Raw genomic sequence first — 24,130 nt, 5'->3', positions numbered from 1 at the left:
CCACTGAACCATGTCCCCAGGCACCACGTCCAACCTTTCGTGCACGCATTTCCCCCTGCCCATACCTGTGAGGAGCACCAGACATTCCTCCAGTACCTCTCACTGGGGATTGTGTAGGCTTCTTTCAGGTTACAGATGCTGCATGGGGGGAGCAGAAGCATGAAACCCATCACCGCCCATTCTTGCCCGCTTCACTAAAAGGTTTTTCCAAGCACCTGTGGGTAGATGTTGCTGCTCACAGGACCTGAATAGGCAGGACAGACAAGACCCCCAGCACACACAGACCTGTTTAAAACATCTATTTACCTTTGTGGAGAACGTGCTGAGGCTTTTGAGAATGGATGAGGGAAGGTAAAACCTGCTTCTAAAGGAAGATCAGTAGCTAGACACCAAGTACCTCCCTACTTCCAAAGCATACAAAGATGAACATTTTTGATATGTGTATGCATATCTTTTGTCAAAGGAGACATATATCAGACTTATGAGAGAGAGTTGAGGGGTTTTTTGAGCTACCTTCAACCCAGTCTTTTACCTCACTCTTCATTTCTGACTTCATTGCAAATCCATTATGGATAAGGAAAGCAGCCTTAAAACCTAATTAAGAGCTGGAGTCCTGAGCTCGCAGCCTTGCAGCTATGAAACAATGACCTCAGCGCAAGCAATAAGATAGGAGGTAGAGTAATCCCTATTTAAGCAGGAAGCTGGCAAATAATGCTTTTTAAATCATTTAAATGTGCAGCATGCTGAGCTGACGGTGTTTGAGGCTGGAGGGGAGCTGAAGTAGCCATGCTAAGAGCTTTATCTGCTCCCCGGGGCTGGAGAGGCACCCTGCAAGCAGAGGTGCTGGGAGCCAGAGGAGCACAGTTCTAAAATTCATTGAAAAGCTGGTCCCAAGCCGCCACTCACACTTTTTTTTTGTGTATTCCCAGCACTTCAGGGCTCGCACCAGCTCTCCAGCACCATCTGAGCAGAAATAACAGCACAACGTCCTCCTCAAGGGCATCACTTTTCTGGCAGGTCCCTCTCCACCTCCCCCATTCTCAAAACCTTTGGCTTTTGAGCCTGTGCAAAGCTTTTTGTCTTTGAGCAGTCACTGGAAGAAAGGTGATGCAGCCTGCGGGAGGAAGAGACGTCGGAGGAGAAGCAGTTGAGCAGGGGAAGTGTCTCTGTTCGCCACAGGTCTGCTGGCAGTCGGAGATTATGAGATGCAGCTGGGAGGAAAAGTGCCATTGCACAATCAGTCAAAGCAGCAGTGTTTCTTTTAGAGCCATTCAGATGCCCAGGCATCCTACAGAGTCTTCAAATAAATAATATTTGATTGTGACAACTGCCTGGTGTACTTCTGAGTGCTGTAAGGAAATAATGCACTGACATTACAAAAATATTACAGTGGCATAAGTCAATCCCACTCATCCTATTAAGAACAACAACAAAAAATCCCAAAGCCCACACATTTGATTAAAAAAAGTCCTCACCACCATCAGCAATCATAAAAGTCACTTTCCTGGCAAGGCTCAAGCTACCTGCAGAGAATTCACTTTCCTTGTCTTCTACGAGAAGCTCAAGGGAAAAATGCCATCCATCCCTCTTTCTTCTATACGCCCCATTCTGCTCCATATGGTGCTGCCTGATAGTAAATGAGAAATTAAAAACATTAGGAGCAGCTTCTGCCCTCTCCTCCCCCATAGCTCTCTCCCTGCAGTGTCAGTACAAAACACGCTGGCCCAGGCTGGGGACTGAACCATTTAACTGCTGAGCTCCGGGGTCATATATGAGCTCTGTGGTATGCTCCGTTCACAGATGCCAGTTTTGCCAGATCACTGACTGTCCTGAATTATTTTCTCTTGGAAAAAAACTCTATTGACAAACTGAAATTCTCTCCAAGGGTTTTTTTTTTTTTTTTTTTGGCGGGGGGGGGGGGGGGGGGGCGGCGGGGGGGGTGTATTTTATATTCAAAACATGGAAAAAAAATAAAGAAACAGAGACATTCAGAAATTAAAACTCATTAGAACCTTTGAGAATTAGAACCGAGGAGCGTGGCACTGCAGACCCTATTCCTATCAGCACCCATGCCAAAATGTTCCCACCAAGAGGATAAGGCCAGAAAATCCCTTAAGCAGAGCCCACTCAAAAGGCCTGGAGAAGTGTGCAAATGAAGTAGCTATAGCCTGTCTCCATTTTTCATTCAGTCTGTGAAAGAAAGCTTGCTGTGGGATTTAAAAAGCACTCATAACTGCAGAAAGTACCTCAGACTTCATAAGTGCCACATCAACAAAATCTATGGCCCCAGATAGAATTCACTTAACATACTCCAGTCCAGCACAAGCCGAGTGCAAATGTGGAAGCAGAAAAAAACTCCTGAAAGCAGACAGCAGTTCCATCGCGTAACGAGACCAGGACAGCCTGAGAAATCTGTGCTCTCCCTCCACCTGAAACTGGAAAAGGAAAAATCTCACTGAGCACAATGGAGCACTTATCATGCAAAGAATTACAAGGAAAATCATTTACCTGGGGAACATGACTGTAGATACTCAAAAGAAAATGAAATGATGCCAGCAGGGAAACACAGTAATGGTGTTTAGGGTACACTTGGATATCCGCTCACCCTCCTATAAAGGCCAAAGGGATTCATATATAAGCAAAAACCAACCGCAGTGTAGCTCAAAATTGAGTCCCATCTAGTAAGCCTTTGGAAAGCATGCCTCTCAACTAACTTTGACAGGCCAAGTATTTTTTGGTCATATACTTATAAAAGAAACCTAATAACAGAAGGTTATGTGAGAATGCTCCCTCCAACTTGGCAGTCATTTCTCCAACCGAAGACTAATGCCACACTCCGCAGTGTGTATACAGAGGTGAATTCTGTTCTTCTCCAGAATCAGTGAGACTTTTGTCACAGACAATGTCAGAGTACAGATTTCCCTCCAGGGCATGTAAAATGCATTTCAGTTCACCTTGCTTAGACCAAGGAGCTAGCCCTGATGCCAGTGTCTCCTCATTTGAAAGGGGTGTCTGGGCATGATATGCCCACCAACCTAAGCTTTTGTGACATGTGGAAACAAAAGTGTGACAAGCAGAGTGCATTAAAACCTGGTGCAATAAAGGTCAGGGAGCCCCCAGCACCCACAGCTCCAGGAATACACCCACACTGCTCACCGACACGGCTGTGCTCCCAGCCTGCAGGCACACTGGCAGATGTCCCCTGGGGTTATCCACACCTTTGAGGCTGTTCAGTCAAGTGTAGATGCTGCCTATGAGCCCCTGCCATTGCTTGTGCTTCTCTGTTTGAAGGTGTCCGTAGATTCGGGGCCCCTGTGCTAACATGACACAGTTACAGGAAAACCTCTGAGGGAAGTTAAGACCTGGATAAACAACTTATTACGGTCGATGGGTTTCTCGTTATTCCATCCAGTGCAATGCCAGCCACCCGACATCAGCACAGGCATAATAGAAAATATTTTTCAAGGCCCATCTTCCTGCTAGCACAGGTTCACTTTATATTGAATCATGAAAATTGTCCAAATGGCGGTTCAGCAAGCCAGGACTTGATTCGCAGACCTTCCACGTTACTGATGCAGCTGAGGTCAAGAACCACAAATAGAGCAGATAATTAGAAGGGAAGTTTGTGCTGCTGAGCAAACACGTCAAGTACGGGAAGATTTTGTGCTCTGAAAAGGTAGAAAAACTGCATTTACAGATTACTGTGCAAGCACTTTTGTGTTGGTAAGAAAACACTTCCACTAAAAAACAAGGGCTGCTTCTCAGAGCTGAATCCTTACAAATGGCAGAACATCAGCCTGTATTTGTTGCAATTGTCATTTCAGGGTTTGGACACAGGGCACTATGTAGCCCTGAAAGACCGAATTCCCCAGTGACATAACACAACAAAGGTGACCCTTTGCAAAATTGTCCTCTTGTTTCCCAGGAGAATGTGATAACAGAGTCAACTCTTAGGGACAGATCACATTCACTGCTGGCAGAAATGGAGCAAACAGAGCTGTGCGCAGCTTCCACCCACAGAAAAGCACCAGGCTTCACCCTCTTGCCCCACACCACAAAAGCAGAGTGTGGTCACGTCCCACCTGGAAGAATCCAGGTGACCTGTCTGCTGGGAGGGAAGCGCTTACTTTGACACAGCAAAATATTAAAAGCTTTTTGTTCAGCTAGTCTTAGCTGTGGGTTCTGCCAGCTTTTCTGTCTTGTGTCCAGATTTGCTTCATTTTCCTGTTTCACCTTTTCAAAAGCTGTCAATGCCCCCCCCCCTGTTTTGGATGCACCTTTGAGGTTAAGGCTGTGGTAGACAAACCGTCCATTCATGCTTTTAAGAGACTGTATGTGTGGACATCAGGCAATATTTAGATGCTTCGGAAGACAAACAATCCACATAATTCATCTTGTCAGCAGAGTAATGCTATGCCATTGACAAAAGCCCTCCATAAACACCCAGCTGGCAATGTGATTATGCCCTGAGGAGCAGAGATTGATAGACTCAGTGATTTTACTGTACTATACCAACAGAAGCCATCTTTGTCCACATACTTCCCTAATCCTTTTCTGAAACACTGCTAAATACCATTGCCTGGCAAAGGTGGGCTCTACAAGTTAATGACATGTCACAGAAAGAGCAAGTTAAAGCCCTGGTGTAAGCTTGGAGCCCTTCTGCTCACTAATGAAGCTGCAGATACCAGAGATATTTTTAGGATGCCCATAAACCTTGCTACAGTCCACAATGAAAAGCTTAGTTATGATAGAAAGATCAAGAATGTTATAGGGAAAAGAAAAATTAAAAAACTTAAATGCTTCCCAGTGCTATGAAAAACATCCACAGTGCCAGCAAGGAAAAAAAAAAAAAAAAAAAAAAAAAAAAAAAAGGCGCCTTACCTGACATAAAGCACAATTTAAACAAATATTCTTCAGTGCTGTAATTCCTGGAACAAAACTTATTAGCAAATTTAAATTAATTCTGCTCCAGGCATTATGATACACTATCAGTTACTCTCTTACTCCCCCCTGGGAAATATTTCACTATTGCTGTCAGTCAACTGCTTGAATGCTTTGAGTTTACCAGCTGCATAACATATATTGATTTTTGATAAATGACATCTCTCTCTGGGCCATTATGGTTTTGTTTTCAAACCTTATTTAATTGTTCGCCTATTTTTCAGTGAAATAAATGCAAAGTGTTTATTCTCCAAAGGCTGTAAACAGAGATCTCAGGTCTAGTTTCTATGACAACCTCACTTGATACAGCAAACCTAGATTATCTCTAATGACAGACATGAAGTTTAAATTGCACATTCTGCACAAACAGTGCACTGTTGACCTTTTATTGAAAAATGGAGTACAGTGCGATTAGCATAATGTGCTATATGAAAGGGAAAATCGGGGAATAACGCACGTTGTGCTCTAAGCATAACTGCAGTGCTAATCTCTAGCAAGCCATTTGCCAGAACACGAAGCTTTAAAAATTAAGATTTTCCAAGATATCGTTTTCAAATCCTGTTAGATAACAACGCTACCACGTTAAATAGTTCTCAGATAGCACTTGCTGCTTCTGTTATTTTTCTCCAGCTGCACTTTTTAACAGGGGAGTAAGAGTGGATAAGGTTATGTAGAAATATGGCAAAAATATTCCAGCTATGAGAACTATTTTTAAACCTCCTGAAGGCATTTTTTCCTTGTGCTCACGAATTCATTTGGAAGAGAGAGGCAAAAGACATAGTCCTTTCTGTCAGGTGCTGTCTGCCGAAGCCTGCATGTTTTCCTAGGAGGAGTATTTGCGCGTACAGTAGTGAACGAAGCCCATCCACCGAGACATACTGCTTTGCAAGAGCAGGGATGGAAAATATCTTACCCTCATATGCAGCAAGTTTCAGCAGGCTTTGGTTTTGCCAGCTCGCAGAAGTGTCTGCAGCAGTTTACAACACGTGAATACTTCAGGGAGCTGGGGGCATGAATTGAGGCTCCTCCTGGAGCTGAACAAGCCACATGCCGCTCCAAGGGGATGGCAGGCTGTTAAGTCTTTCCCTCGCTCTGCAGAATATTTTAACTTTATTTCCTTTAAGCATTCATGAAACAATAGGAAACGTTTCCTATTTCTGAATGAGATTTCTGCTTGCTTGCAATCAAAGGAATGAGTGAACAGTCTGGAGGCAACCAACCAGCCGAAACCATGAGTAATATCAAAACAGAGTTTCACACGGTAGAACTGATGGCCCAAGGAACTGGAATGAGGCGGGGGGAGTTTCATTTCTGCACTGCCCTAAAATAGTGCCTGGTTGACTGCTATCCCTCCGCTTACACTGGAAAGACAATTTTCAGACATGGCACTGGCTATGTTTCTGGTGAGTGACTGGCTTCAGGGAAGAAGACAAAAGCAGCTCTTCATTGAGTAGAGGGAAGTCTTGGGATGTCCAAGCCGAGTCATGAACACAAAAATCCTGGCACTCAGCTACCTCTCCTCTTTCTTCCAGGGAATGAACTCAGCAGCTAGGCTTCATTAGCATCACGTCAAAATGAGTGGTCCCCCCACGCCTGCCCATTCAGAAAACTGGAGCTGGAAATGATTTTCAGGTACCAGTCTACAGAACAATGCCATTAGAGGAAACCTGTTCCCTCATTTCTCTCTCACCCTAATAGGCTTATGCCATTAGTACTGTCGGCTGAGTTGTTTTTAAGCAGCAGTTAAGGAGGCAGCAGGAATAAAACATCTCTTTAGCATGGGCAGACCCCAGTGTACTTGCACTCCAAGCAAATATTCCCCACCACTGCCATTCCCTGCATATCAAGAGGTCTCCGCTCTTCAGGGTTTTCCATTTGGCAGTACTATATTTTTCTTAGTAAGCATTGTCTTCAACTACAGCAGCTGGCAGGAAAGAATCAATTCATTTAAAAAACACCTACTTGTTTTCACCTAGAGTTATGACACTTGTGAGCGTAGTCCTGTGACCTGATATGTGAGACAGGAAGCTGTGTGTCGGTAGGGTGGCGTGTCCCAGGCTTAGGCATTTCTAATCCCAGCACCATTGCCCAAACTCGCTCACGGTAGGAGCGGTGAATGGCACTGCCTCGTGTGAATGGCAACGAGCATTTGTAACTCCACTCAGGGCCTGGGTTATGGGACGGAGGCTATATTGACCAGATCTGCACAGTTGCTAAAATGCTACTGTACTTTTTGTAAATCTTTACCAAAAAAATCAAGGTAAATGTTGACAATAAATACCGCAGCAGAAGCCAACATGTCTGAGCGGTAACTTTGCAAGTGTTCTCCTTACCTACTGGTTTGTCTAAACACAAATAAATGAGTGCTTTCAAAGACACTGTAAATTATAAACCTGTTTAAACAGGGGCTTTCACTTCTAGCTTCTCTGTCAGGCTAACACATTCCCCGGACATTCACTTCCTCAGGTTGGAGGAAAGTAATTTCTTCCCTGTGCTTCTCCCACATTTCTTCAGTTTCCATCATAATATTTTTAGTTAGGACAATGACAAATTTTGGTACCTCCAGTTCTTGTCCTCTGCTTCACATTTCCTTTAGGCACAGTTTGCATAGCTCTAGCCGCTTGTACAAATATTTAAAGCCAGTGAGACAAACCAAGCATAACAAATCCAGAAATAAAGCTACTCCCACAGAAGCTAATGTTTACCCGAACTGGGGTATGAAATATTCCACACCTCTCCCCGGGCGGCCTCTTCTCTTTCTCTAAGGTGAGATCTGATTACGCTGGGCAACAAGGATCAAAGAGCTGAAGTCCATGGCATTTCAGCACTCCCACTTTCCATGCTTTGTCGTTCAACCCTCCTGGCCTGCTGTAAGTGGTCCTGGAAGAGCTGCAGCTCTTGGAGGCTGAACGTAGATATGGACTTTGAGAGGACGGTGCATGTGTCAGCCCCACACTTGTCATACAAAGGGTCTGTGCTCCAGGCAGTCCTGGCAGCCTCACCACAAGGCTGACCTGTGAGCCAGAATCACCATCTCTCTTTCTTGTCCCGCATCTTCAGCAAAGCTGAGGTTTGGCTACCCCATCCTAGCGAATGTATATTTCAATCGGGAAAGGAAAGTTAACTGAGAGATCACAGTGAGCAAATTATTCCCATCAAAGTAAAGCATGCCGGTAAGGACACTTAAGATTCAAGCTAGCTGATACAATCACCTTCCTGGGGTAAGTAAATATCTCCTACAAAGAGTCAGACAGCTGAAATGCCATTTGTTTTTAAGTGAACTTTTAGCCCCATAGCTTGGGCAAGCATCCACATATTTCTTCTCTGAAATGTAACCAGCTCCGTGAGATGCCAGACAGCCAGGAGAGTGCTCCAGACGAGAAACAAAAAGATGCTATTGTCTTGAGACTGCCACAGTCATTGTTCCTACCTGTGCACATCCCACCACTTCTGTACAGATGACAAAACAGTTACTGATAGCTTCTCCACTCCCAACTTCTCAGCAAGGCTTTAAATGAGCGCTGTAGTTGGCATAAGGCAGGTGGCAGAAATTAAACATAATACACCAGTTGGTGCTGCAAAGACCAGAACCGGGAATCCCAAAAGTATGCAAGACTCCAACCTACATTTGCCCACATCTTTATAGACACAGGTAGCCCATGCTGTAGGTGAAAGTGGTTTGCCATTCACTTAGAAAGATCTCTAGTGTTCTCCCTGCTCAGCTTGCTGGGAGATCCCTGAGCCACCGAGCCTTCAGCTCCCAGCGCAAGGCTATGGCAGCCGGGTCCCCTTCAGCACCTGGGGAGCACAGTGAAGAGCACAAAAGCCTCTCCTTGTATCATCTGCTCTCTTCCTCTCAGATATTCTTTGTAACTGCTAAGGACTGTTCAGGACCTTCAACATGTACCACTGCACCCTTTGGGAAGAAAGTTTTGGATAGAGAGATGTAGGAAAACTACCATTCCATTCACTGAGGATGTTCCTGACCTGGAATATCGGGAGAAGTAGGAGGGTAAGATTTCTCAACAAATCTTTCAAAGTTAGCTGCAGTAAATCCATTCTTGCCTTGCCTTCCAGCAGAGCAATGAGTTGGTGCACTTCCATAAGCGGGTGAACGTGAGCAGGCTGACCAAGCCCCACATGGGTGATGGCTGGCAGTTAGGGTGGCTTCCAGATTTTCTGGATTCCTGCTGGCTTGAAAGACCATAGGAGAACTTGTGAATTATATTATTAATCAGAGCCTGTGAAAAACAAGATGAGACCCAAGACATGATAGGAATGTTAGGCAAAGGTGTCTGTAAACTTCTGCTGACCCCTCTCACCAAGCAGGTCGAGAGCTCTTTCATTAATGCTAATGCTTTTCGTATTAGCGCTCCACATAAAGAAATCCTGCTGACTGCTGGGGTCAGAGAGTTCACAAGACGTGTTGGCCACATCAGCAATACACCGGTGATTGTTTCTGACATGACCCCACGGCTAATGAAGGGCCATTTGTGAGGGAATTGCTTTTCATGCAGCAAGAAGTTCGTGATGGAGGTATAAAACACATCTGGAGTAGGACAGGCTGCTTCTTTCACGAGGCAGGAATGAAAAGGCCCCTGCCCTGCTGAGACACAGAGTACCTCTGCAAGTAACACGTGTCCCTGGGTTTCTTCTTCCCGTTCCTGTCACTAAATTTTCCTTACACAAGACACTCTTTCCATTCCCGATTGCTAAATAACCACCACCCCTCTACTTCCGAGCACCATACCATGTACTTCACCTGTAAAATCAGACATTTTGAAGCCCAGGTCAATTGTACAGCTCACTATTTCTCAACCTACTACATCTCCTCCATGCCTGTGTTGTGGGGCCCTGTCAGCCAGGCCTTATAAAGGACTCAAGGTTCAGGTGCATGGCAGCACAGGGGTCGCAGCAGAGGGCAGCACGAAGGGCTAACCAAGGAGCCCCAACACCAAAGTGCTGCCACACACGTTGCTGAAACTGTTACTTCCTAGCAAGGTTAAGGACAGTGCAGAAAGGACTCCAGGAGCAGGGACTGCAGAGTGGAAGAAGGTCCCTTAGCAATACGATGGTTTTGCTCAGTAAAAGCTGTCTGCAGTCTGCTCTATGGTCTGCTGCTAGCAGGTGCACAGCCACAAGTTAATCCATGAGTTATCCTTGCTGTGTAATCCCGTGTTAGGCAACTTTTCCACCTCCTTTGGCTGAGACTGGTTCCTGTGCTTGTCCAGGAAGGAATCTATCACAGAATCATACAAGAGAGGTCTGGGGCAATCTTCAGGAGGTCTTCTTCCTACCCAGAAAGCGGGTGAAGAACAGGAATTCAGGCTATATCACTCCTGACAGATACTTCTCTAACCTATTTTAAAAACACTCTGGAGACCCCCAAGAAGCTGAGCCTGAGAAGCCACTCTTCTTGTCCTTGCAATGAAAGATAACCTCTGCTATCATGTCATCCCAGGATCTCAGGAACATCCTTCATTTCATGTAAATGATGCTCTTCTGTTGTAGCCTGGAGGCTCTCTTCCCTAACAGATAACACCCTACCTGTTTATAAAAGTCGCGGTCTTGCATGTTCAATTTGCTAGTGAATAATGGTTTCATTACCTAGTAGGAGGAGCCTCATGTATTATGGGGGACTGCAGAATTATAGGGGTGTAATCATTTTTGACCTGAGGAGAGCAAGTCACCATAATAGTGTATGAGCATATAAGTATTACAAGATTTTTGATGAGGAAGGCATTGCATCCAAATCTACAGGATCAACCAAGTCAAACATCTACACAGACCATAAGCAAGGAACAGTCAGGCTGAGAACATTTCCCTTGGTCACCTTGAAAAGGCCTTGCTGGGAGAAAAGAATTCCTCTTTATGGAAAATAGCAAGAGGTCAGGTATTTCTTTTCACCCCTCAGAGTGAAGTGAGGCAGTGCCTTTCTCAGCAAGCCTCTTGTTCTGGAGTTGTTCTTCTTTGCAGAAATATGTGAAACCAAGCAAGGAAGAGCAGTAGCACAGAATCAGGTTTCCCAGCCTGCCAGTGACCAGCAAAGACATGGGCTGCTGCTGGAGGTGTTTTTTGTCTCCCTGGTCCTGGAGGGACATGCAGCAAAAAGCTCATTTAAAAAAAAAAAAAAAAAAAAAAAAAAAAAAAAAAAAAAAAAAAACGCCTTTCCACAGAAGATTTTAGCTTTGGTGGCATTGCTCTCCAGCTGTAACACATTTAGTTAAAATTCCCAACCTCTTGTTTAGCTTCCCCCTCAGGTGGGAGAAAGAGGCGATAGTTCACAGCTGTACCAGTGCTGTTGTCAGGGCTATGATGAAGAACACAACTCTGAGAGGCATCAGAGGGCTCAAGTGAAGAATTTGAGGTCAACCTTCCACCACAGTTCTTTTCCCTGGTGTCTCTCATGGGGCTGTTTTATCCCCACAGAGCAAATGGCAAAAACTTCCTTCTGCAAGGGTCTGCAGTTCAGACCACAGCCACCAGCACGGATGGTGTAAATCAGGAGGACATGTACCATGCCTCTTGAGACAAAGCAGGTACAGCTGGCAAAGTGCAAAAGCTTTTAATAAGAGCTGGGCTGCTGAGTTAATCTAGAGATGGCACAGGGGAAAGAAAAAAAAAAAAAAAAAGAAAGAAAGAAAGAAAGAAAGAAAAAAGAGTCCATGTGCCCATGTGCTTATCTGTTTCATTCAGCTCTATCAGTCTAATAAGAGGTATCTCTCCTTACAGCTCTGACCGTGGAAATGGGAGTCATTTACCAAGAAGAACTATTCCCTGAATACCTTGACCTTTTTTGTTGATGCTTCTTCTTCACTGTGATTTTTACATGTTTAGGGGATAGTCACACAGTAACTTCAAATGCATTACAAGCTCACAGGCCCAGTATAATGGATGGGAACCCAAAAGGAGTTTCCGTGAGCTAAGATAGTCCTGCAATTTAGATGCTACTAGTGCATCTTACTGTACCCCCAGTACTTACTTACAGCATGTATTTATATACACAGTCCTAACTACGGAGCTAAGTGGAGTGATATTGATTTCAGTGTTGTTACAACACATGTCAATATGTATACTTGAAGCATGTTCATTAAAATCATATATATTTTTAAAGGGTGCTAATAGCACCATTTGTTGTGGTAATTATCGATATTGGTTTCCTGTAGGAAGAGCATTAAGGCGACCAGCTAATTTCACACGGAAAACAGCTGTCACATGGTAATGACATTAAAAGTCACTGTCTGGGCTGATCTGCATTCAGAGCCATGCCACAGAGGTGAAAGGCCCTGTAGCCAATTATTACTCCTCCGAGCCAGACAGTCCCCAAACACAAGCAACATATGCAGATCCATCCCTCCTTGTCTTTAATTAGATCTTGCCTACCCTCTGTAGCAACAGCAGTTGAAGGGAGAAGGGCACATGTTAGCCAGCAGGGAAATAACCACAAAGAGATCCTGACATCTCCTGTCTGGCATGTCCCTTAACACCTGCACGCTGTATATGGGAAGGAAAACCCACAGCACGAGACAATCACTGGTGTCTATTCTGCAAAATGGATGACTTTTGTGGGGCTAACAAGCACGGGGGGGGTTGCACAGAATCCCCCAAGTCTTCACCTGCTGCATCGGCTGTGTCAACGACAGGCTGGCAGTGGTGGCTGTGAGTACACAAGGAATACAGATTTGCACCCACTGCTTATGGTGCGTGCCATGCTGACAATGGTGGTTACAGGCCTCTCCCTCACCCCTGCAAGTCTTCTCTCCCTGCACACGACCGCTTTCTCCATGAGCCTCCCCTCGTTTCCCCCAGCTCTCTTCCCTGCTGTACCAGTTTCACCCATCCACCAGAGGGAAGGAGACCTGTTCTTTCCATGGTTTTGGTGCTCTGTCAGGTGAAACCCCACCACACAAGCTGCTGCCTATTCACCAACCAACGGGGGGGACCAGGTTCATATTCAGAACTGGTACAACATGCCAATGAGTGCAGCCAGTTGGCGGTCCACTAACCCATACACCAGCACTGAGCATCTGCTTCCCAGCCCCAGAAAGCACCTCTAGGAATAAACCCCAAGACCGGCAAACAGGGAGCACAAGATCAAGCCAACACACTGAGCCACGCATAGAGTCATTCTCATAGAAACAATGAGGAAATCTCATTTCTTCTCTGCAATACACTGACTTCGACAACTGCCTAAGTGACAGTTAAATGATATTTAATTTATGAAATGTAAGGGCTGAAAATTAATACAGCATCAAAAAAAATGAAAGGAACTGTAGCATAAATAATCACAGTTGCATCCACAAGCTACAATTAGTCATTCATCTTTTTTTTACACTGCAGCTCGGAGCCCATGAAAGGCTTCTTCTCTTGCCACTGATCTGCATGAAACTTCTTAGACTTAAAAAAAAAAATAGCATCCAAGAGTTTCCAAAATGATCCTATGAATTTCACTGGCAATGAGTCAAGAATGACCAATGCATGCAGGAGGCAGAAGACTTCTGCATTTTCCCTCAGAAAAGAAAGAAATGGAGGAGATGTCAGAGCCCAGAGCAGCTAATGGAGCACAAGGAGCGGGAAGGGCGGGTGTGACACCATGCCCTCGGAGCCACGGCTCAGACTAATGAATTATCTCTGCTTGGTTAAATCTCTGGCATTACTAATCAGACAAGAAGCATAAAACTGAAAGTTCATTAGCAAGATCATAAAAGAGTCATACCCACAAAGATCATTCCATTTGACTTATGAATAGGAAGGCCGGTTACAAGAATCGGGAAATGGCTTTGTTTAAGGAAAACTGGATAGACCAAAGGTAATAGAGCCCGTAAGAGACCTGCACCGGAGTTGTGTGCAATGTTCTGCTTTAATTTTTGGCATATAAGCAGGGAAACATTCCCTTTGACTGTGGATAAACCAGGCTTTCTTTATTAATCATAGGCCTGGCCCAGGTTAAGCTGGACAACATCAGCTTCCCCACACGGCTGATTCAGTCATCCCTGCCCTGGGATGCCCACAATGCCTTCTCTTCTCTCCAGGTAACATCTTCAGCTCTCGCTCTCTCCCTCCCAGTCACAAGATGGTCTCAGAGGCAGAATCTGCTAACTGTGTCAAATTATCTGTAAAGGGTTTATAATATGGATCACTGCTCACTTGGGATTAGAAGGAGATCACTAAAGTAATTTCAGCTAGGACTTCGAGATAATTCAGCAACCTCATTCCCAGAGGCTAAGTGCTCTGTCCCCTTAGCATGACTGCAACCACCCTGTGTGGTGGGCTGCAATTTCCTTCAGGGGTAGGAGGGAAAAGAGGGGATGTGGTGGTGGGGTTTTATTAGAAAAAATAGGGAAAGAAAAAAAAAAAAAAAAAAAAAAGCTGAATGTGTGTATTTTCCATATTTAGTCTGGTTTCCTACAGAAATTGGGAGTAATTATGTTTTATATGCATCCTTCTCACTTTTGAGGTCACTGGCATATTTCAACCAATTTGTGACAGCAAGAGCAACGGCAAAGGGTTTCTTACACGTCTCATGAATTAAACAGCTAGAAAGGAGGCAAGAAATTATTTCTGCCCCTCGGGGAAACAACACAACGTGAGCTTAGGCATGAATGGACACCAGAAAGCTCTGTCAGAAAGGCTGCAAAACCAGGAAAACCTCCATGTGTGCTTTTGTAAGCCCCAAATAACTCCCACAAAAGCCCCAGACCTGCAGGAGGTTCAGTTGTGCCCATCGTGATTCATGCAGACAACTTTCTCAAGATGCCCCTACCTGGAGACACTCCGTCAGCTGAAGCAGCCAGCCTCCAGCAAGCATTTTGCTTTCTGAAGCAAAGGTGCCAGCCAAAACAGACCGAGGCACAGAGGAAATGAAGACACTCGCCTTTATGCAGAAGCCAGCAACCAAGCCAAAGCCTCAAGTCGAGGTTTTCAAGCCGCAGCCCCTGGCACACTTGTGTGAGGCAGGGTCTGGCCCCAGGAAGAACATCAGAAATTGTGCATGGGAAGCAGAGGAATCCCACACGAAAAAAGGCATTTTCTGGTTTTCAGCAAAGAGGCTGGCAAGAAGACATCTCAACCGTGCAAACACACAAAAACATGCTGTAGGCAGGCAAAGGTAAAGGCTCCCATTTTCCCCCTTAAAATACCCACCACCCTCCCTACCCTATACACAATTGCAACACGTTACACATCAGAAAGAAAGTATTAAATAAATGTGAATGGCTTATAAGCACCCTGCTCCATCCAGCGTGAACCTGTTTGAGATCAGTTTTGCAGATTGTTCCTTAACGTTTGCCCGTGTACAACCTAGATTGCACCAGGGACAGGTACCCTGACCACAAAAGAGCTCGACAGTTTTTACAGCTAGGACACATAACGCAATAACCATTTAGCCAGATTAAAGCATACTGAGAGATGCATCAAATATTGTTTAGAGCACATAAAAACTGCTTTAATATTTAAATGTATCCCATGGCTGGGCTCTTTAGATTTGCTAGATTCACTGGGGCTGCACAGCTATTAGCTTCTACATTTCATCTTCAATTCCTCTTCACAGTAGGAGAAACATAAAAATGAGGGTCACTGCTTGGTCATTTCATTACCCCTGGCAGAGAAATGTGCTTTGCACAAATGAGGAAATATTTTAAATGTAGATTGTTGTAATGTTGGTGTGACAAAATAAAACCAGAGTTAAAAAATAATAACGATATTGTAATGGTTATTTTGTAGAATAACATTAAAATAATATGCAATGTAGCAACGGTCCCCTTATCAAAAGGCCTGGTGTATTTCATTGCCATCATTTAAAAGGTCCATTAGCAGGAGTCCTGGAAATGTATGGCTCAAGGTCACAACCAAACTAAATGAGACTGAGCAGTAATTCAAAAACATGAAACTGTTTGTGGCTAGAAGTACAATAAATAAATCCCCAATACGTGCACACACACAAATCTTAGCAGCAAACCCTTCCAAGAATCTCCTTTAATTCTCCAAAAACAGAAACGGTGAGAGAAAATGATAATCTGCTTAAAGGCAGAAATGGATGAGGAGAAATGTCACTGTGGGAGATGTATGGTCTGGATCTGGCAGCACAAGCACCAGCAGCGGGCAGCAAACGCGGGCACGGAGCCCCCATCTCTGCCCCGCATGGGGTTGGTGCGGGTCCTGCAGGGGAGAAGGTCACTGCTGGTCTCGGGGAGGAGACTGAGTGCAGGAGAAAGGGGAGCACAAATGCTGTTCATTAATGATGATTTGTGAGGACAAAAACCCCTCACTTCAAGGACCCTCAGCTCTATTTGCACTACCTAGAGCCTAGCATTTTGCATCTATTCTAGAAATGAGAGTAAAAGAGACCTGATTTTCAGACATGCTCCTTTCTCTACTCCCCAGAAAAGTCAGTGATTTACCCAATTTAAATGAAGATGAGGGTATGTGACTACAGCAAGGACAACATCCAAGAGAATCACTTCTGGCACTGAATGAGAAGTGTTGTTTAAATGCGAAATCTACCATTACTTACTGCAATGCAATTCAGCCCCAGCTCTCTGGCCCCGAGCTCTGGCTTAGATCCTCGCCCTGGCCATTTCACTAGCCCTGGGGGATGAGCACATACGGCACCAGGAATTCCTGTGTACAAAGATCACTGATGTTGTGCATGTTCAGCGCAACCAAAATTACAAAAGTGTGGGAAAAGTCATCTAGGTGGTTTTGATGAGAAATATTTTGATGTCTTCGGACACACATACCAAAATAGTTTCCTATGAGTAACAAGCTCTGGAATTGCCTCCAGTGCAAAGTACCGAGACCTAAAGATTCGAGCCCAGCTGAATATTAACAAACACGGGAAATCTTTTCCAGTCTTACTCTTCCTACCTGAAAACCATTCTACTAAACCTCCCAGTTCAATATCTCTCACCTTCATAAGGTTCATAAAAATGCCAGAAATGAAAACGAGATTCATGTGACGCAAATACAATCAATCACAGAAGCTGATCCTTGAGGAAAAAATGCATAAAGCAAACTCCCTGACACCTGTAAATGGAATTCAGCTTCCAGGTAACTTACACGTCTTGCTGACAGCATGCTTTATTGCTGTCACAGTGATCTTGTATTTCAGTTCTTAACTGAGTGTGGATGTGAGAGAAAAGGAATTTGCAAGCAATTGTGCTAACGCTTTGCATCTGGCTGTGCTCAACAGCCAGTTGAAGGCTGTAAGTGCCTGGAAAGCAGTGGCACACCTCTTTGGGAGCTTAATTCATGACAGGAGCTGAATGCACATCCAACAAATTATAAGTTGCATGTGAGGGAAAATATTATTCTGTTAACAGTTAAGTCACAAGCCTGCAATAAGTAAACTGCAAAGCAATACAGCTTGGTCTAAGGACTATCAGTTGGTCCAAAAGAGCTCAGGGGTATGTAACAGGCAGAAATAAAACCCCATACATCTTGATTTAGATACATTGAAAGCGTTTCCTCTAATATGGCTTTGTAGTTTCCCACTAAAACCTTTCATCACAGCAGCCTCAGCTCCCACGCGTGCCGTAGGACAGACAGGCCCCTCTGCCTGGTGGGGCTGGTAACTGGGGCTGGCATGTTCCGCGCACACAGGATGTGATTCACAACTGACATCATGCTCGTTCATCCTGGTTTCCCAATGACCCCCTTTCAGCACTCGTGGAAACGCTTGGTCAATAAAACGTAATGACATTACTGCACTAAACTGATTTTCACGTTAAGTGCCTGGCTCTCTGAATCCAGGATCCTCCCACTGGTTACTCTCTACAATGGCAAACAAACAAAGGTTCTAATTTTGCTTCATATTTGATTGAAGGGGGATAAATGAGGGGTTTAATGATCTCATTATTGAGGGCCAACCCAAAGCTACAGCTCCCCAGCATCCCAAGCCCCCTTCTCTCTCCCCCTCCTGCCTGCTCTCTGCGATGCCTCACCCCTTTCCCTCTCCAACCCTGAGTCAGCCCCGAGCAGTCTGGCAATGTACTGGGCAAGGAAAGACCCTTCCTTCAACCATGAACTGCTATTGGAGGGGATGAAATCAGGCTGCACCAACAAACTGGGTGCCCTGCTTCAGTTCCTGACCTTGTTTTTAGTGTATTTGTTCCCCACCAGGCCTGCCCCTTCACCTCGCACCGCTCTGACGGGAGACCCCCACCAATGCTCAGTGTGCACCCACGAGCTGCAGGCAGAAGGGTGAGCAGGCACCAATGCTCACTGCTTAAACTACACTGAGCCACGGCAGGCTGCTCGTGGTGTGAAAAGACTTAGGAGAAGTTTCGGAGTACATGGGGAGCAAGTCATGGACCAGGCACACAAATTTTAAGGCACACATATCCCCTGATCTGTAAGGCTAGGCCTCCACACCCTTGAAGATCATTTCTCTCAACACATACACCCCCTTCCAGGCAAAAGTAAAAAGTAATAGTTCATTCCTCATTTGTTTTCTCTACCCTCTCTCTTCAGTCCTAACCACAGTAGTTGGAAACAGGGGGCCCCAACGGAGACAAGCCCATCATTATCCCATTTGGGCAGTGCCAAGCCGCTGTCCCACCCCACGGCTGTCCCCTCACACTCCCTGCATGGAGACAAGGAGCAGAGGACTTTCTGCTTGGCTCTGCAGTGTAAGAAGAGCCCCCAGCAGGAGCTGCCAGCCCCCAGCCCCAGCTGGAACAGCGACAGGTCCCGAATCCCGGAGCGGCGATGCAGCGACTTACTGACAGCTCAGCCCCTGAACTGGGAGCAGCAACTGATCGTTGTCTGAGCTGGAAGCTGCCGTGTGTGGTGACAGGTAGCTTAGGAGAAGCAGACCTCGCCTGCCAAGAGAGCTTCAAAAAGGACAGGGGGAAAGCCAAAAACCTGGCTAGAAACCAAATGTTTTGCTAAACCTAGATAGCGCACTGTTTACTGACAGCAAACCAGATTAGGGAAAAAAAGGGGGATTTATGCAAATGTTCTTAATTTAATAACCGCGATCAGATATGGCTTTGTTTCTTCCATGTAAATTGTGTAATACAAATACAGTACAAGGGCTCTTTTCCACTATAGGAAATGAGAATTATTAAACATTGCACCAAAAAGCAAAGGAATGTGTTTATTGACATGAAAAATGATCCTGTGGATACAAAAGCTTTTGTATGTTAATTGCTAAATGTCGATGCAATTTAGAAAGTGGTTGCAGGAGGAAAGAATTCCTTTCCAAAACAGAAGTGGCTTTTCTTCATCTACCAGCCTGATTCAAGACTGCATCTTGAAAGTATTTATGACTGTGTTTTCATCGGTGACACTGGGTCAGTACCCAAAAACATCCTTACTTCATATTGATGTGGTTACTTGCTAGGAGGCATAAAGGAAGTGAAGGATTTCCTCCAGTTTTATTACTGAATGCTCAAAATGTTTCCTGGGGTAAACAACACCAAAGCCATCTGTTTTTTTCTTTTTTTTTATTATTTTTTTTCCTTGTGGGAAACAAAAGGAGAACAACTGTAGCAACCAGTGAATGGAAAAGTACAGGTCTAGAGCTGTGTAATGAAAAAGATCTTCCTCTGAAAGAGGGAGGGGGAATGACTACACACGTCTTTGGCTGATATATAAACTCAGCAGCGTTGGAAGCCTTTAAACATGCTGTCTCTGGTCTTCTGTCCCACTCCTTACAGGAGAAGAGAAATACAAAACGTGACTCAGCTGCCTCCTGCTAGTTAGAGATGTTTCAATAAATTAAATTTTGGACTGGCAAATGATGGAGCTTCTTAAATCTTTAATCACAGCCTGCTGATTTACTGCTCTGGGAAAAAAAAAAAAAAAAAAAAAAAAAAAAAAAAAAACTTTGCAGACCTGATGGAGAAAGACAGCTGAAGAAAACTTATCGTGCAAACTTGAACGTATTCACAGAAGGAAGTGAATACATTTCATCCCAAACCTCTTCTGTGAGGAGTGCAAACCCCTCTGGGTACACGGCAGCCACCAGCAGGGTGAGCTGCACTAAGTGAAAAAAGAGGGCATGGGACATGCTTCACCAGGACACAGGAGCAGGATTTGCAGAGCACACCGTGGGGTCCTTCCTCACCAAGCACCACCGGGAGGACCTCTGCTAGTAGAGCTTCAAGACATTTCAACTAATACAGAGGAAAGGTGGATGTGTGTGCCAAGGACTCTTCAGCATCCAACATCCTTCTCTGCCATACCATATCCAGCCATGCTCATGCATATCTCTCCCTTCCTGAAGTCTCTCCCTGAAAGATGCTCCATGGCCCTCCCAAGAATGTGACCAGAAGCATCCCCTCTTCATGAGCTTCTTTCTAGAGAATCTAAACCCAGGACTGGCACTGAGGGAGACAAACATAAGGAAACGCAACAGGAAAAGAAATTGGAGGAGCAGGAATGAAACCTAATGGCTGGGCAGAACAGTCTGCTGCCCTGGAAAAGGACACGAAATCTTACAGTTAAACCACTCATCTGGTAAGCCAGGCCCATTGATAAAAATGCTTTTATTACAGCAATACAGTAAGGGACAAGGAATACAGGTGACGCCTACAGCCTGGCAGCTCCATGCAGGAACCCAGTACCTCTCCTAGCACCTCAGGCAACTCAGCATGTGCTGTGGGGCAGCAGTTTTGGTTTTACATCATGGGACTGAGGCAGAGAGCCCATGAGCATCTTTGGGAAGTGTATTGTCTCAGAAGAGACTGAAAAAATTGAGCCTGTGAAGAAAACCACCACCAAAGTGATTTAAAGGCTGGTGAGAAGGAGCTGCTTCCAGTGAGAAATTGGATGGGCAGGATTTGTTTAGCTTATCAAAGAGAAGACCAAGGGTGGCTTGATTACAGGGTATTAAGCACCTCCATGGAGAGAAAATACCAGTCATAAAGGGCTCTTTAATCTAGCAGAGAAAGGCTTAACAAGAACCCAGGGCTGGGAGCTAAAGCTGGAGGACTTCAAATAGAAAATATGGCTCAGGTTTTAAACAGCAAGAGCAAACTGGCAGAGGATGCAGAAGATTCCTCACACCAACTCGAAAAATGCTGCACAGCTGCCTCCATTCACAGCACGGGCCAGCACTGCTCGCACCTTCCCTCCACACACAGCTGAGCATGAGCTGGAGATGCTGTGAAAGGGGAAAAGACTTGGCCCCCAAAACTCCCTGTCCTGCAAACCTGCCCTGGGTGCAGCCGGGCTCCCTTTGGTGCCCGCTACCCAGATGAGATGTACAGACCTGGGAACAGTTTTTTTCCACAGGACAGGAAAACCTGATTGCAACTATTTAATTGATGAAGTTGAAGTCAGTGTTCATGAAAGAGAATACAAACTTACTACAACTGGTTTTGACTTTTCATCTGCAGAGCAAGATCCAAAGAACATTAAACGAAGACTTAGAGACAGGTTTTTGGCTACAATTTCATAAAGCATTTGGTATCTTAGCAATGTTTGGGATTCTTCCTCGTGTTCAGCTAATTATTTCTGCTTCCTGTTTTCTTTGGAATTGTTACTATGTTCTGCATTGCTGGAATCTGAAATATTGTTTCATGGAACACTGCTGTATTTATGCATACCACAGACTCGAGAGATGCTGAATTCCTTTTGTTCTACTGCTCTACAGCTCTGGAAAAAAAAAAAAAAAAAAAAAAATCCCATCTCCAATGAATTTTAACACTCCTCCCCAAAAAAGTGTGAAAGCCTCACACCTGTATAAAAATTCTTAACCACTAAAACACTAACTGTTGCCATTTAAAGGAAAAAGAAAAAAATAAAATAAGAGTGACTTTAGTTTTCAAATACAAAATAACATTTTGTTGACAGTATGAAAAAGTGCCATTTTGTCAGAGAGCCAGTTTCTGCTCAAAAAACAGTGATGAAAAATTATTTTTCTCCTCTCACTCTAGCTGCCTGGCTGATTCTGTGCTTCAGCAATTTGGTGGAAAAAAACAACAACAAATCCTAGATGGCCAGTTCATACGTTTATTTTTCTCAAGTGAAAGAGAAGTCTTGGCCTTAAAGGAAATAATTGGGAAATTGCATTTTTTTTCCTAAACCTGCTCAAGTGACTGGTCTGTGATGAGATGATGAGCAGTTCTTCTCTTACTGGAGAAAAAAAAAGAAAGAAAGAAACAAAAAAAAAAAAAGGATCTACTATTCAGTTTCAGGAAATACTGCCTTTTAGTTTAATGCTTTTGGATCTGTAAAGGGATGCAGGGTCAGCTGGTGGGAAGCCAAAGGTTTTTCAGCTTTTCTTTATGTTCTCTCATACAGCAGCTCGAAGACACACTCAGCTTTTGTATAGGAAAATATGGTGTTCTGCGAGTAAATGCCCATATTTTCCCTTTTTAGGTACCTTCCTCCCCCCTGCCAGAGTCACACTGCTTTATAATCTTTGTCTCCTCCTCATATTCAGGCAGGTTCTCTGCTTTCTTGCTTTTTCATCCCTTTCCCCCCACGCCACTCCTATTCTCATCATTAATGGTTGATAAATAGCTAATGAGTGGATTGGACATTAGGGCCTCCCTTTCCATCTGGGCTGCATGCTATTTTACAGGCCTTGCTAGATCTTTATTAGATTTGGGTGCAGATTATTGATTTAGGTAGATGAGGTCGTTGTAACCTCATCTCACAGAGAAAGGAAGCAGGGGAAGCCAAATGCAATTCAGTGGTTATTTTCTGTACCAGTGCAAGCCAATGGAGGGAGAAAAAAAAAAAAAAAAGTCAAAATGAAACCAAAAAATATCCATTAAAAAAATCATAACTGGACCTTACACCAAATGTGATGCTCTTATGGGCACTTGAAAGCTGTTATAGGGTATAAAAGTTTGAGCTTTCCGCAGATTAGTCCTACAGAATAGATAGTAGGTGTTGGTAAAGACAATGTTTATAAAACACCTGACTATTTGTAGGGCAAAATGACATCTATTTATAGAATAAGAGCACCACGTAAGATGTAGTGATGGCTGATAAAAGGACAGCTTTTGCTTAAGTTATTTTTACTCCCATTAAATGGCCATATCAGCACCTGCAGATCTAAGAAAAGCTGAGCTCAGACTTCGTACTAAGCACTTTTTAGCATCCTGCCAGAGGTATCTTAAGCATAGAAATCTCCCAGAAAGTCTGGCATTCCACGCTGGTGCCTGTAAAAGACATCAGCACACTTATAATCCCACGGATGTGAACACTAAGAGGGTGTATGGGTTCAGAAAGCAACTGCATAAACACGCAGAAATCGGAAGAGACTTCAGGAAAGCAACCATCACATAAATGGGTAGAACAGCTCTGTGTTTGTCTTTACCTGGGGCCCAGTCCACCTGCAGCACGGTGTGAGCCCAGGCAGGTAGGGCTCACTCACAGCTGGCCACGTGCCTGTTCCTCCTCCTCTTCTCCAAGGGCTCTCAGGCCAGACCTGCCCTTCCAGCTCACAGCTGGAAACTCAAACAGATGTGATCCCAAACTGAGCACCCTCCCCGGAGCTGGAGGTGCCAGCTCCCTCGGCCATCCCCATCCAGCCTGTGTCACCCCAGGAGCACATCTCTCCTCATTCCCTGTTGGGGAATGTAACTCAGAGTGGCAAATCCCACCTGGCAGCAGAGTTTTGGCTTAGTCAGACTCACAAAGGACTTGTGCATTGTGTGCCTAATCCTTGGGCATGTGGGGATTCCCATCCAAAAACCACATACCAAATCGCACAAAAGCCATTTTCACCTGGACACAAGGTTGTTGTTCACTCCTAATGATCCGTGACAGGCCTCTAGCTGTTTCCAAATCACAGCTCTTTGATCTTCTCATTCCAAAGGAATATGAAATTCAGGACTGTTGGTAATATCCATGGGCTGTCACACTGCACTAAGCTCCCTTCCCTTCACATGACACCCCGCTGGCGCCTACCTTCACGGCCACATTCCTGTGAGGGATCCCAAAATCTCTCTCTCAGTCTCTCTGCTTTCTGTAAAGCAAAACCACCAGAAAGAGCAATTTTTTGTCTTACTGCACCCGCCCCACTGAAATGGTCTAGACCTCTTCACGAAACTGGCTGGAGTGAAAAATTAAATATTTCCATCTGGTGTGTGGGATGACAGGCCCGTCTCCAGCTTCTGCCAGGTGTCCACAAGATGTACTGTATGAGGCTGGTTCCTAGCCCTCCTCGTCTTCCAAAGACTAGGAAAACCCGTGGATGAAAACCACCACAAATGATAGCAGTCACCTT

The 24,130-nt window shown here is 44.7% G+C and overlaps 2 long non-coding RNA genes across 2 annotated transcripts; one reads left to right on the top strand and one right to left on the bottom strand.

Moving 5' to 3' along the window:
- On the top strand, nucleotides 1-23,908 carry LOC118157583. Its single transcript, XR_004746681.1, has 4 exons — nucleotides 1-863; nucleotides 9,233-9,238; nucleotides 11,786-11,792; nucleotides 23,896-23,908. It is a non-coding gene; the product is annotated as an uncharacterized LOC118157583 (long non-coding RNA).
- On the bottom strand, nucleotides 866-16,960 carry LOC118157584. Its single transcript, XR_004746682.1, has 3 exons — nucleotides 16,850-16,960; nucleotides 2,509-2,609; nucleotides 866-1,349 (listed from the first exon to the last, which is right to left on the bottom strand). It is a non-coding gene; the product is annotated as an uncharacterized LOC118157584 (long non-coding RNA).
- Nucleotides 23,909-24,130: the final 222 nt, after the last annotated feature.

The sequence above is a fragment of the Oxyura jamaicensis genome, assembly GCF_011077185.1.
Source record: "Oxyura jamaicensis isolate SHBP4307 breed ruddy duck chromosome 6 unlocalized genomic scaffold, BPBGC_Ojam_1.0 oxy6_random_OJ106710, whole genome shotgun sequence".
Taxonomy (NCBI): Eukaryota; Metazoa; Chordata; class Aves; order Anseriformes; family Anatidae; genus Oxyura; species Oxyura jamaicensis.
The sequence above is the reverse complement of the archived record's forward strand: the minus strand, read 5'-3'. Positions and strand labels throughout refer to the sequence as shown.